Here is a 13,685-nt window from a genome sequence, read left to right on the forward strand (position 1 = left end):
TATTACCAACCTAACCTTATTTCAGCAATTTTTAGGTTATAAAAGTGTTAGATATAAATATAAAGTAAGTATTTCACGTTCAAATTTAGCTCTTAAATACAAAATAAACAAAAATTTTCATAAATTTTATTCTAAACTATACTAATTCTTGAAAATTGAAAATTATTTCACTTTATACTATTTGATGAACACGAATAACATTATAAACCTGTGAAAATGAAGAGATCATCGTGTTAAACCAGTTAAACTAACACAATTAGTCATAGCCATCAGGGAATGATTGAATCACAATCGAAATCGACACTTTTCAACACCCAGCTCAGCGCAGCGTCATTAAAAAACAATTTAACACTGGTTAAGAAGAGGCTGCGGCCACTAGCGGCAGCTTGGATGCACGAAAATGTTAAGTAACAATGACTCGACAAAAGTGTCAGCGTTTTCACATGGTGCCAACATCCAACAATTTTAACAAGTATAGTGCTGTGGCGCCGAAACAAGAAATTTTCTTTCTGACATTGTCAAGGTCACAATATCATCTCAAACTTATACAAACTCAAAATAATACTAACTACTAAATTTTAAATTAATAAATTTGATATCAAAATAATGATAATATTTCTAAAGCATCCGTAAAATTACTTTTTTTTTTAAATATGGAAATAACTGTTAAGTTATGGGAATACAATAAAAAATAAAATCGCAATAAAACGTAATAAAACTCCATTTGATGTGCATATGCAATAAAACATGTAGTTGTTTAGAATAATGTTTAAATATGCAAATTTATGCGTTTTTATGCTTTTTATGTATTTTATGTACACACAAGATGGTATAAAAGACATAAAATACATAAAACTATCTGTATCTCTTTGCATATCTATGTGTGTGTGTGCGTACGCATAAAAATACACAAGTAATGAATGCAAACTGAAAATAATTAACGCGCGGCGCGGTAATTACGCCGACCTGACGCTGGGCAGAATATTTCAATGTGCGCGCACATTAAAACCAATCAAAGTTAAATCAAACCGCCGCGCTGCGCGATCAAACTGGTTTATTATTTATTTTTTATAAAAAATTTTATATACGTGCGCGTCGCTTTTTTTTACGCGCACAACGCGAGATGGTTTCCCATTTTTTGCGTGCGACGCAGCAACCGAGCGAGATGTTTTGCTTTAATAACGCATTATGTTGTTCAAATGTTTTATGATTTACTTTACGACGCATTACATCCTCCCGGATCGTTCGGAAATATATTCTTATCATCATTATCACTCTATTAAGCACTGTGTACAGCAATACCTGGGAGTTGTGATAGATGTATGCTTTTATGATTATATGAAGTTTTTATTGATTAACAGTTCACGCTGGTGTTTTTTATTTTCATAGGCGTGAAAATTGATAAGATATGAGGTAATAATGATGAAATTAATGCAAAATATGTATTCAAACTGTTGTAGGCATTATAATTCTCTGTAAAAACTGCGCATGCGCAGATGGATGAGTCAATATAACCTATAAAAATGTTTTAATCTTACATAACCTTAAAATACTAGGTATAGAGATAATTTTCGCGTGTTTACGTATGTGTAGCTTATCTTTTGTCCGCTGAGAACACCAGGACACTGGCGATTACTCCGGCGCGGACAAAGACGTTCCACGCATGCGACGCCAAACGACCAGAAGCCCGTTCCGCGATGCGCGAGTGTGGCGAAGCCGGCGACAACTAACGAGCGCGTAATATTTGGAATTTCGCACGATTTTTAACGCGGTGCGCATCAAAGACGCCGACAAAAACAAATAAAGGCGCAGACGTAACGAAATAAATACGCGATGGAACAACGCGCCGGACATTTGCGACCACGACGACGCACCCGGTAGCTGCGTGGAAAAAAGCGAATAACAAAAATATCGAAAAGAGAGGCACGAAGAAACTCAAAAACAAAAAAACGAAGAAGAAAAAAAAACGCGAGCACGCCAAGAGTTGCGTAGGAATATTTCGCGTTGCGCGCGTGCATCTTCCGCGCAAGTGAGGTTTTTTGTGCGCGGTGGTGGAATGAAACAGTCGCATTGTCGACGCATTGCTGACCAGGCCAGGCATCCAGCCTTGGGAGTGCTGAATTTCTTTTACGAGTAGAGAATAATGTTAATTATGCGGAAAAATCAATTAGTTTTTCTTTTAAAAACCCATACCAACTTCATTTTATTATCTATATTTGTTTATCCTGTTTACGTATCTTCATTTAAACTTCATCTTCATTTAAACAATAGTTTTTGTTTCAATTAACATTCATATTGCAATTTACGCATAGAAAACCAGCAAAATGTATGAAAATTAATTTTTACGTAGTGTAAAAATTCCAAAATACTTCTTAGCTATTTTTGTGCACTGTATGCAACCAACAATACAAATTTTTGAATTTTTCATTTTCTGATCGATAAAATTAAGACGACACACTTGTTGTTACGGTTAATTATGCACGTATAAAATTTCTACAGTTCCGAAGTCTCGGCGCGTCGCGACATGGCGTCTCGTTACGGATTTTCGCATTTTTGTGGCGACGCGGCGCGACTTGACGGCCGGACGGCTGGACGACGCAACGGGAGCACTCGTCATCGCGTGTGCCTTGCTGTTTTACACCGTTGTCCACAAACTCTCCATCGATGTCTTCAACCGCGGCGCGCACGTAAAACTCACTCGATCCCTGGGAACGAAAACGAATTGCGCATAAAATTCCGCCGAGGAATGCCTCCAAGCGGGCGCGCATTGTGTAATTGTCAATACGGCTAACGACGGCTAACAACTTGCGCAACTGCGAGCAGCCGAGGAAAATTCTTTTAAATGATTTTCACTAGGCAACCAAGTATACATAGACTAATAAGTTGCCTAAGCACAATTTTATTTATTTACGCTTCACGGCGTTATTTTAATGCAGTCGTTTAATTTCATAACGTTTGAAAAGCTTTCAACGTGTTTCCTATTTTTTTCAACGAAATAAAATGGCCTCTATTCTATTGGGTTTTTGGTACGCTTTGCTCGATTTGATTTTATTGCGAGCAGCTCGAGAAAGCTTTTTAGTCAAGTCACATTTTCGCATTTTTATTTACTCTTGATTCCGTGATTCCGCCCGCTGGAAGAGAGTCGAGAGAGCGTTTAGCGCGACGTCAGTGCCGGGGAAATGTCGCCGGCAGCCGTTTCCGGTCGGCGCTCAGCGGATGGAAGCGTCGCGAACGAGGGGTAACCGGGAATAGGGGTGCAGGAGCCGCCTACTCGTCGCCCACCCTGAAAGCCAGCAAGCTAAGCAAGCCACCCTTTACACAGCCAACGGTTTCGTCGGTTTTCGGATGACGGGATGCGACTGATGCGAGAATTCCGAGGGGTGGCAACTTTTCAATGTCGGGAATGCGCGCAACCAACATGAAATTGTTAAATGTGTCACATATGTAACGATAACTATCATAACTTTAGTTTATTATGTGTTTACTACGCAGGGAAGTGAGGCCAAAGCATTGGGAAATTTAAGTTATTGAAAATATTCCGTTCAGCCTGACTACTTGTTAATAATAATTGACGTAAACTCGCATTCTGCGAGCGCGCAGTGAAAATCACCACACAAAACAAGTCCGACTCGCATTTCAAAGCAGTTTTCAAAACGAGCAGAAAAAAACAATGAAGAAGAAACCAGAATGACCAAAAACGTCGATGTTAATTTAATTGGCATCGTAAAAATAAAGATATTGCGTTTATTAAAACATAACAAGACTCAAAGATACAATCAGCGGTAAAAATGTGTCAAATAAGTTGTTTCTTCCTTTTTTTCGCGTTTATGAAATGTTCAACTTTGTTGAATTTACGTATTGCACCACGTGCAATTTTAATGTAATAAAGTAATAACATAATCGTTGGATTGCGTAACGACACGAACGCAGTTGCAGTATTGGCAATCGTACGCAGACGTAATACGGAGATAAATGCCATGCGACCGCAATTATCACCATTGCGCACCCCTTCAATCAGTCGCACACTGAGCATGCATCGATGAACGCGCCAATCTCGCACACCCCCCCGTGGCTTCTTCCCATGTTTTTTGCTACTTGTGAACTTGCATTCGTGCCGCTAATAAAAACTGCCATAAATTTACTGCAAAGTTTTTTTATATGTGAATCTCTTATGTTCGGCACTTGTACCGCAAGTCAATCATTAGCCAATTTTTTCAATCACAAATATTACGATGTTATGACATTAATTCTAAAGATTTTTTTATGTAAATGATTTTATAAATTAATATTTATTATTTTAAGTTAATATTAACGTCAAAATATTTATTTTCTCTTGTGTTCGGGTCTTGTACCGCAACTCAATCATTGGCACATTTTTCAAACGTGAATTTTACGATGTAGTTACAATAAAAATTATTTTCAATGTCTAATTTCAACTTTTTACGATAATAATTATGTTAAAATATTTATTTTCTCCTCCGTTCGGTTTTTATACCGCAAATCAATCATTACCATTTTTTAAACCACAAATTTGGTTAATAAATACATAGATATAAACCCTTTCCATAATTTTTATGTTTTTGAGGTTAATACTTAATAAATTTCAAAATATTTATTAATTTAATAAAGACTTAGTATAAATCACATGAGTTATTATGACTTCTTATTGGTTCGTGTGGATCTGCGTTGATTTACATCGATTTAAATTGGAAAATCGGTCGCGATTAAATCGCCGTAAATCAACGACGATAATTGCCGAAGCGCGGCCGAAGAGCGAAGTGTAAACGCAATTAAGGTGAAAAGTTAATTAAGAATCAATTAGCGCCGCGGCGCACGAACCTACACACACACATACGAAAAGAACGGTGGCAGTTATGACTTATTCATTTGCATCGGCTCGGGTTGCATTTAATTAACTCATTTCGTTCATCGTCAATCGGATTCAGATCTATTTCCATCGCTTCTCTTTTTATTCTGGTCACAGCATGAAAGCGCCGCTGCCGAAAATGCACAGTTATCATAATTAAGTGGACGCGTAATGAGAGTAGCAGTAAAATTCGACGATGTGAATTTGAAACCTAATCAGATGCACTAATTAATGCACAGCGCCGGTATCTCATGGCAAATTACACTAAATCGATGCGTATAATTACTTGCGTCGAATTATGATTAATTATTTTAGATTGGCGATTAAAAATTAGATTTTTAAAGTAAAAATTTAAAAGAAATTTTTAATTTTTTGAAAACTTAGATACGAGTACAATACAACACAAATGAATATGTGTTATGTTTACATTGATGATTTCGAATGTGATCTAATGAGACAAACGCTAATAAAAGTGATGAATGTGTATTAACAAGTCGATGGGACGCGTGCTCACCGCGGGGGATGTCATCAAGGGCGCTTTGTAACCGCTCCCTTTTGTACTTTTTCCTAGTGCGTTGCTAACGTCACAGTCAGAGTTCATGTTCATCTCGTTGGCGGCGAATTAGCTTCAACTTCAACGCCCTCCGATCTTTGATTTTTATCATTTTATCAATTCAATCTTTGATAGAAAGCAACACGTGCGTAATAAACACATTCAATGCTTCTTTAATTAGGAAGTATAATGTAGGCAACCAAAAGAACACATAAAATGAATATAAAGTTGCATATCTTGTTTAAAAACTACTAAAATGTGTAAATTATTGAATATTGTTTTACTCTGAGTTCTTTTGCTTCATTAGCTTCCTCAGTCCGAGGAGAAAAGAAAAAACGTAGATTCATTGTTGAAAGTTACGGTGGAAGTTCGGACGCAACACCGTCGGGGATTAAGTTCGGTTCGGTTCGCATCAATTGGATTGTGAAAATTGAAGAATGGAGAGCGCAGCGTGGCGTCCATTCAACTCCGCCGCGCGCGGCTATTCATCGGAAAGATAACGCAGCCAGCAGCCCGCCGGTAATGACTAATAAAGAAATTAGTTATGGACTCCGCGGCCCGCGCGCACCGGCTAATAAATAATGAACAAGTAGCGCGGCCGGGTAGGCGCATTGTGTGGCGGCGTGCGCGCACATCGAAAATCCATCACGGTCTCTTTGCCTCCTTCCATCTTTCATCTCGGGTGTCAAAAATGTGCATCGCGCCACAGCGCATCTTGCAATCATGTGGCATGAATAAATTGAACAACCGCGACTCTTGGGCCTGGCCCAAGCAAACGGAAGCTCATTGCTTCGCTTCATTTTTTTTTCTTCATCTGTTTGCTTCATTTCGTTTCTTATTCTCACTACGCAAGGCTACCACTAGTTTTTATTGTGTCTTGAGGCTGCTGGATGCGTTATTACAGTGTGCGCGGGTATATAGAAAAATCCGTCGCGTTTCATTTCGTCGTTTCGTTTCGTATTATTATTATCGTTTTGATTTGCTCCTCGCTGGCTCGCACGGCGGCCACTGTGCAGTAGGTAGGTAATATCGACGTGTCATTTTTTAACACCGTCTTGTGGACGTGTTATTAATCAACCAGGAGTGTGTTTCGTCTCGTGACGTGCGTCCTGATGGATTTCGTCTTTGCGCCGCGTACGAAACGTAATTACCAACACTAGAAGCCACCATTAATGCATATTCATTCATAAAACTCGATTAGATTTCACATTAAAGACTGAAATTCCATTCAGACGCCGAAAAAACAACGAAACCAATCAAATTTATGTAAAAATTTCAACTATGCAACCATAATATCATTATAGAGCTCATCTGGTTGCATATATTCATTGGATTAATAAAAATGTTTACTGTTTTCAGCGAGTCATTCTGCATTCATTTATAAAAACTTAAATCAAATCACTTTATCACATCCCCGCTGTAATGAATCACTTAATTGCTCGAGTGGATGAGTCTCCGTTTTGTCTTGGGACAGGACAATTCACAACAATAACATCAACGAGCCAGAAACGCATTCGTAGCTAATAAATTAAAATTAATCACGACACACGAATTGTGACGGCGCGCCGCGGGTTCACGAGGTCAGAGCGCCGAATTAAATTAGGCTCCTCGGATTTAATTCCGACACGACACAACATTATTGGCTGTATTGATTGGTAGACAAAATGGCGGCGGCAAGGTCAACGCGTAAACAAATTGTGCTCGCTCAAAATTCAAACGAGTTTTTTGTTGCTTTTAAAGTTTTAGAGCCCGGAAGCGGGCGTTACCACCCACTCTACGAACAATCCCTTTCAGCGTCCGCGTGCGTCGTGTGCGCACCTTGAATTGCTAAAAAAACGCATTGTGCTCGTGCCGCGCTCTCCGAAAAAATATCCAGATTGTCATCGGATACTCTCAAGAGGCCGAAAGGTGCTCCACAAAAACGGGATCAACACAATTCCGGACTTCCCCTAACCATACGCATCGATGGTAACGCCCTCTACTTTTATTTCTATACAATAACATACAAAGTGTATCAGAAAATCATTAAATTATAACTTATTAAGGTTTGATTCGATGTGTGACGTGATAACACTCTGTATATCTAACGGTATACGCCGGTGAGGATTGTGATGAATAAAAAACTGAACGCGAGGCGTTTCGTGCAGAACTGCAGAAGGAAACGAACTTGTAATTTTCGGCGTGCGTCGGTTATGAGCGCGCGCAATTGTCAATTGCAGTAATTTGCCAGAGTCGGAACGCTGCCTCCCGGCTACACACGATTTACGATTTAGAGATTTCGATCCGCATCAACAAAGATTACAGATAGTTTTACGTTTGTGCATTGTGATTGCATTGAATGCACCCCATGTTATTAATTTGTCGACGCGTGGCACACATTTCTAAAAGTTGCACACGTTCACAATGCACACCGATCATTAATTCTTCTAAATTATAATATTTTATTAGTTGAATTGACAGTTTTAACACCTCAATTCAATGTGACTTCAAAATTTTGTTTTGATAAATTACCCACCAAGCATAGGTGCTGGTAAAGTTAGGTTATGTGTGATGTGTTAAAAAGCAATTGTGTTTTATTATACGAAACTGTTTTTATATCTCGTTGCGTACATCACTCACATGTCGTTCTTGTCATTGCAGGTATGTAATAACGCGCGCGTTTTTTAATATGCTGGTCATTTAAATTTATATTTTCGCTTCCAGTGTGGACGTTTCGCGACGGGTGGTTATTGTGCGCCGCTGCCGAACAATAAAAAGCTAATAAAAGCGAAATAAATGAGCTCCCGATTCGCTTCTGTCTTCTGGCTGGTGTTTTGTGTCTTGTGCGGTTGAGCTTCGTCTTGTTTTTTGAGTTTCAGCAGCGGTAGCTGTCCGAGGGGGTCGGAAACGCGCTTATTCTTCGACGTCTGAAATTCGGCCACGCTTCACAGAGCCTCGGATGCTACGAAAATTAATGTTGGAAACTGATGAAACCGTAATTTATCAATGTACAGTTACATCTTTTTTATTCGTTTCGTTTTATTTTGAAAAAGTGATGTGGAAGTTTGGTTTAATTCGAGGGTACAAATTGATTTTCAAAAATTTTAACTGTTTTGATTTTATGTAAGCGCAATAACAACGTTTCTGTTTTATTTTGTGAAAAATTGTTTTTATAAAAGTTTGTTTTGTGAAATAATGGCATAAATCACTACAAAATATCCCGATGAATCGATTTTTGTTTAAATTATTAATGTATTGTCAAGTTTTTAATAAATAGGTAATTACTAGAGAAACTTACTTTGCACAAGTTAAAACTGTTTTTCACTTAAAAATGTAAAAATCTTGTTTTTTAAGAATTATTTAAGCTTAATAAAGGATTTTTGATCGATTAAATTGTGAATTTATTTAAATTTCATCAATAATTCATTGTTTTAAATAATTTTTGAATTGAATGGAACTTAAATGTCAACAAAGTTTTGTTTTTCTGATTCCCATGATTATTACCCACCAGTAAAATATTCCTTATTTCATAATGCTATTATATTTTCACGGATGACAGTATTTCAAGTGATGTACCAATGTGTTTTCGCTACTATACCGGGCCGAAAAACATTTATTATACTCAACGACAAACATTCTCGATTGTCAATTGTATGCAGCGTTTTTGTGACATTGTAAACAGGATACGACAGCGAGAGCCAGGATGCATTTCAGCATTCCTAATCCCACTTTTATGCAGCGAGAGCGCGTTTCACCACTGGACACGTTGAGTTGACATCGAGTTGACGTTTTTGGGCGTGCGCGTTTCAACGGATTACGATTTGCATGCGACTGTTTAGGGCACAATGCGAAACATGGCTAATCCGCAAATGCGATTTTCCCGTGCGAGCCACGAAAAGACCAACCACTCGAAGGGCATTCGAGTGAACGCCGCGGGACGTCCAAACGCATGAAGGGAATATGAAAACACACCTTTTATTCAAACAGCCTCTCAAAAATCTACTTCGATTCGATACACATCCAGTGTACCTAATCTAATATGTCATTGTATGGTTGAATATTAACCGTAATACACTCAGAGAGAAGAAAAAAACAAAAATTTCAAAATTAAAATACAAAATTGTCTAAAATTAACTTTTATAACCTATAAGTATTGAATCTAGTAAATAATATTATTACACGAATGAAAATTAATGACCGATTTCGAATTGATTGCCTGATTGCACAGTCGAAGATTTTCCATGCCATGATTTACGGGAAATCGACGTCGAAAAGCACCGAAATCTCGCGCCGTGTGTCGCGCCGCTTAATTGGCAATTACTCGCGAGTGCGCACGTCACAAATTATCTCTTCTGTTTCTGTTGCATGCAAATGGCAGCATGGTTGCCCACACGAGTCGTCGTAAATCATTCGCGCAGTTTTATTAATTTCGCGAGAGCAGGAGACTTCTTACGACTCAATTATCGCTAATTGCGCGCTGCACGGTGGTTATTAATCCGTTACGAGTGTACAAATTTCACACGTTATGCAAACCATTTTCCGAACGCAAAAATACTAATAAAGTGCTAGAGAACTGTTCGTTAATGCCAGGAATCATTTGATTTACGATACATTTTAATAAATTAAGTAAATATTAGTTTTACACAACCAAACGGTAATTTAATTTGGCTGCGCTTTGTTTTTGGTTAATTTTATGAAGTTCGAAACGATTTTTTGCAAGAAAATCGACTTGAAAGTGGAAATTTTTATTTTAAAACTTAATTTTAAAGTTTCAGGCGGAATTTCTTCTAAAATTTTACATTTTTTGCCTATTTCTTATATTGTAACATATTTAAATCTCAAAATTAAAAGCAAACATTAATTTGGCGGTTGGGACGATTGGTAATGATGTTTTAATCAAATTTCGACTGCGCGCGGATAGGATTTCAGCGGCATTGTCCGCCGCGAACGAGTTTACGCACATTACGCGGCGACCAGCGGCGAAGGTGTGAAGTGCGATCGTAATTACGCTCGGCATTGTTTGAAGATTAATGACGGCGGCCCGCGAGACGGGTGGAATCCGACGGCTTCCGTTTGATTGCTTTCCCGCCGGCGGTCGGTCGCGCGCACCATTCTTCCACCGAAAGGGCGATCTTAATGTACTTTACGCATTCATTGTCTTCGAATCGAATCGTGCTCATCGAGATCAACTCGCAACACTCACAACTAATCTATTGTTGTGTAGATTACCAGTAATATCTCTTCTATCGGAAGCCACCGCACGTCAAATCCACACAAAGCGAGCAAAACGCACCTGCAGGCAACCAACTTTACATTTTTCATATTTATTTGATATTTAATATGCAACCAAATACACATATTGCGTTGTTTTGTTTGTGTTGCGATTAGGTAACGCGTGTTTGTTGAGCAGACGCACTGGGGAATGCGAGACGCTCCAATTAGGCGCGTTTTATGTCGCTGCTACTGCGAAACTGATTAGGCCCGCGTAGAAAAATACGAGACGCGATCGTAATTGGTCAATAAAAAGCGAACGCTCGCCTTTATCAGATTCCACTCACAATCGGAGATCTGCTTCGTTCTTCCCGGATCGAATAGGGAATAAAGATAAAATAACACAAACAAGAGGTCATAATTTTATTACCCATTAGATGAGTTCATAAAAAACATTCCTCAACCTCAAAACATGAAGACACACAAGATACAAAGTGTCAACTGTAAATTACGATAAATATTTTTAATTCATTTAATTTTGGATTTTTTTTTCATTCGAACACTGTGTATGTTCAACACATCGGTGTGAATGTCGAGTGGAGAAGCGGAGCAGCAAGACGCCGAACATCAAAGGGATCCCGGCCTAATTAATACCGACAAGTTAATTAATATCGAATTTCTTATTGTCGACTACTGTTTTCCGAGCCGACGCTTGCGCTCGCACAATACGCACACGCATTCTTATCTGGCGCGCCGCTTGTTTTACGATTAACGGGCGCGAGTTGAAAGAAAACGAAACAAAAACGCATTGCCAATGAATGCGAATAAGAAAAGTGGCGAGAAGTTTCTCACTATTCTTATTCTCTCTATATGCAACCGAATACACATTAGCAGCCGACGCCATTTGTAAATACACAAAGTATAATAGAGTTATATTGACATTTGACATTTTTCTATTGGATTTCTAATGTAATTTCTTTCGGAAAGTGGTGATCATGCGGTGAAAACAAACGAAGATCGTATTTATTCGTGGTGGGCGAGGCGGGCGCGCGTTTCGGGGCTCCGCGGGACAGGAAACGTGAATTAGGAGCAATCATGGCCAATCTGCAGTCAGCTGATTGCTTCGTGTCCTACTGCGTCGCAGCGTCGTCGCGAACGTGTTTCGTTTGTTTCGTTCGGTCACGCTGAGAAAACAACGAAAAAACTTCAACGACGCTCACCTCGTGACGCGAATCGCCAAAACATTCACCAACGTTCACTTTATCGCGCAAAAGACAACAACAAATCAAAATGGCCGCTAAATCTAAATCTATAAAACCTTCTACCACAGATGGCGCTGGTGCAAAACTAAATAAAAACTATAATCTAATGCACTGTTACTCACTACTCGAACATTGTTTTTGTTTATTCTCTACAATTTCAAACACGACTGCTGGATTTTTTCCATTGTCCAACACACACATGTGTGTAATTTTCACCGACAAACATCCAACATGGCGGCCCGGCGTATCTATGAGCGTTTTCCTCGATATTTGCGTTCGGCCGGCGGACGGTTATTATTATGCCGATTCCCAGAATCCGGCTCGCGCGGCGCGCACGGATGGCAATAATGACCGGGCCGCTCTCTCGCTCGTCGATACACATGCGATTCGTGCGCGATTCATGCGATTCCACTTCTGTATCATTACCTCTTGCCTTGCAGCACACAGCGTACTCGGCTGCCATCGCAACCACAACCATAGGTACCTAACTCATATCATATCATGAGTTCAACATTTCGTTTATTCCATTTAAATAAAAACGAAAATAATTGATTTTTGAATGTATGCAACTTATGTTACGTATTTAATGTGTGCAACATAACAAAACATTCAATTACAATTTAAATACGTTGAAAATAAATGTCTTCCTTTAGCAAATTACCGCATACGTCTTTTGTCAAAGTGCTTTTTTCTTTTCCAGCGCGTTTATTCAATAAATCAAGCGTTTAAGCGACTCAAATCCTTTTCCACTTCTAGGTGCTTTGTTCAAACTCACTTAAACATGATTCACATGCATAATGATACAATTTACATGTCGTTGAGACAAATTTATGCCCCTCTGAGGACATAAAACCGTAAAAACGTTCTTCGCGCGAGTTAAACCCACAGGTATAACTGCTATAAAGCAGCGCCGACAAGGTAACCGAGTGCGCGAAGGTAACGATCTAATATAACACTGTAGGCAACCCAACGCACAGCACCGCAACAAACCTCGTCGCAATGAAACACATTTTCGCTTCAATTAAACATTAATTCACGTTGTTTTCAGCAATTTCAAGTATTACGCGACTCTTGAATGCATCGCACTTAATTTGTGCACATTTGTTCAAGCATCTGCGTCGCTGTAACCGCATAATGAAATAAAACTCTTTGCTTTTGTGTCGTGTTCTTTGTTTCAACTTGTTTAGGGCTTCCCCTAGCTTTTGTTAGTAGTGTAATTGAAATTCTGTTAATATACGTGTAATTTTTAAGAGGATCTCAACACCAACTGTTACAAATTTTGCGGGAAATAAAATATTCAGCCGGATGATAAAAATTTAAATTTAGTGCATTTTAATGAGACGTTTTTCTGGTGCACTCAGCGCCGTGTTTTGCATCTTACATGAGTTTCGACGTCATCTCCATCACCGGACTTAAGTAGGGTATTATAAAATAATTGAATTTACATACGTCCAAAGTGTGTGTCCGTCGTGTGTTATTATGATAATGTTGATTTTCGTATGCGAGACGCGGGCGCGCAATTTCCGTGGCGCTGCCATCACAAAATGGCGGCCGGCGTGCATGTGCAATGCGTTGTAATGAATACTAAACGCAAAATGCTAACCGAAGGAAATTTAAATAAAACTTGTTCATTACAAGCAAGGCGCCGGGCGGAGTTTTTGAACATACAGTTTCTTATTTTAATAAAAATTATTACATGCAAACTGAATAAATTTACGAGCGTTAAAATTAATTTTAAATTTTTCGTTGAAAAACTTAGAAATTCTGCTGGTGTGTTGTTTTTTGCGCAGGGAATATCATATCCCGTCCGCCA

This window comes from Atheta coriaria, unplaced genomic scaffold, assembly GCF_025399875.1.
Source record: "Atheta coriaria isolate IRGN ID8LTWV9N9 unplaced genomic scaffold, Caltech_Dcor_3.1 hic_scaffold_9_pilon, whole genome shotgun sequence".
NCBI lineage: Eukaryota > Metazoa > Arthropoda > Insecta > Coleoptera > Staphylinidae > Dalotia > Dalotia coriaria.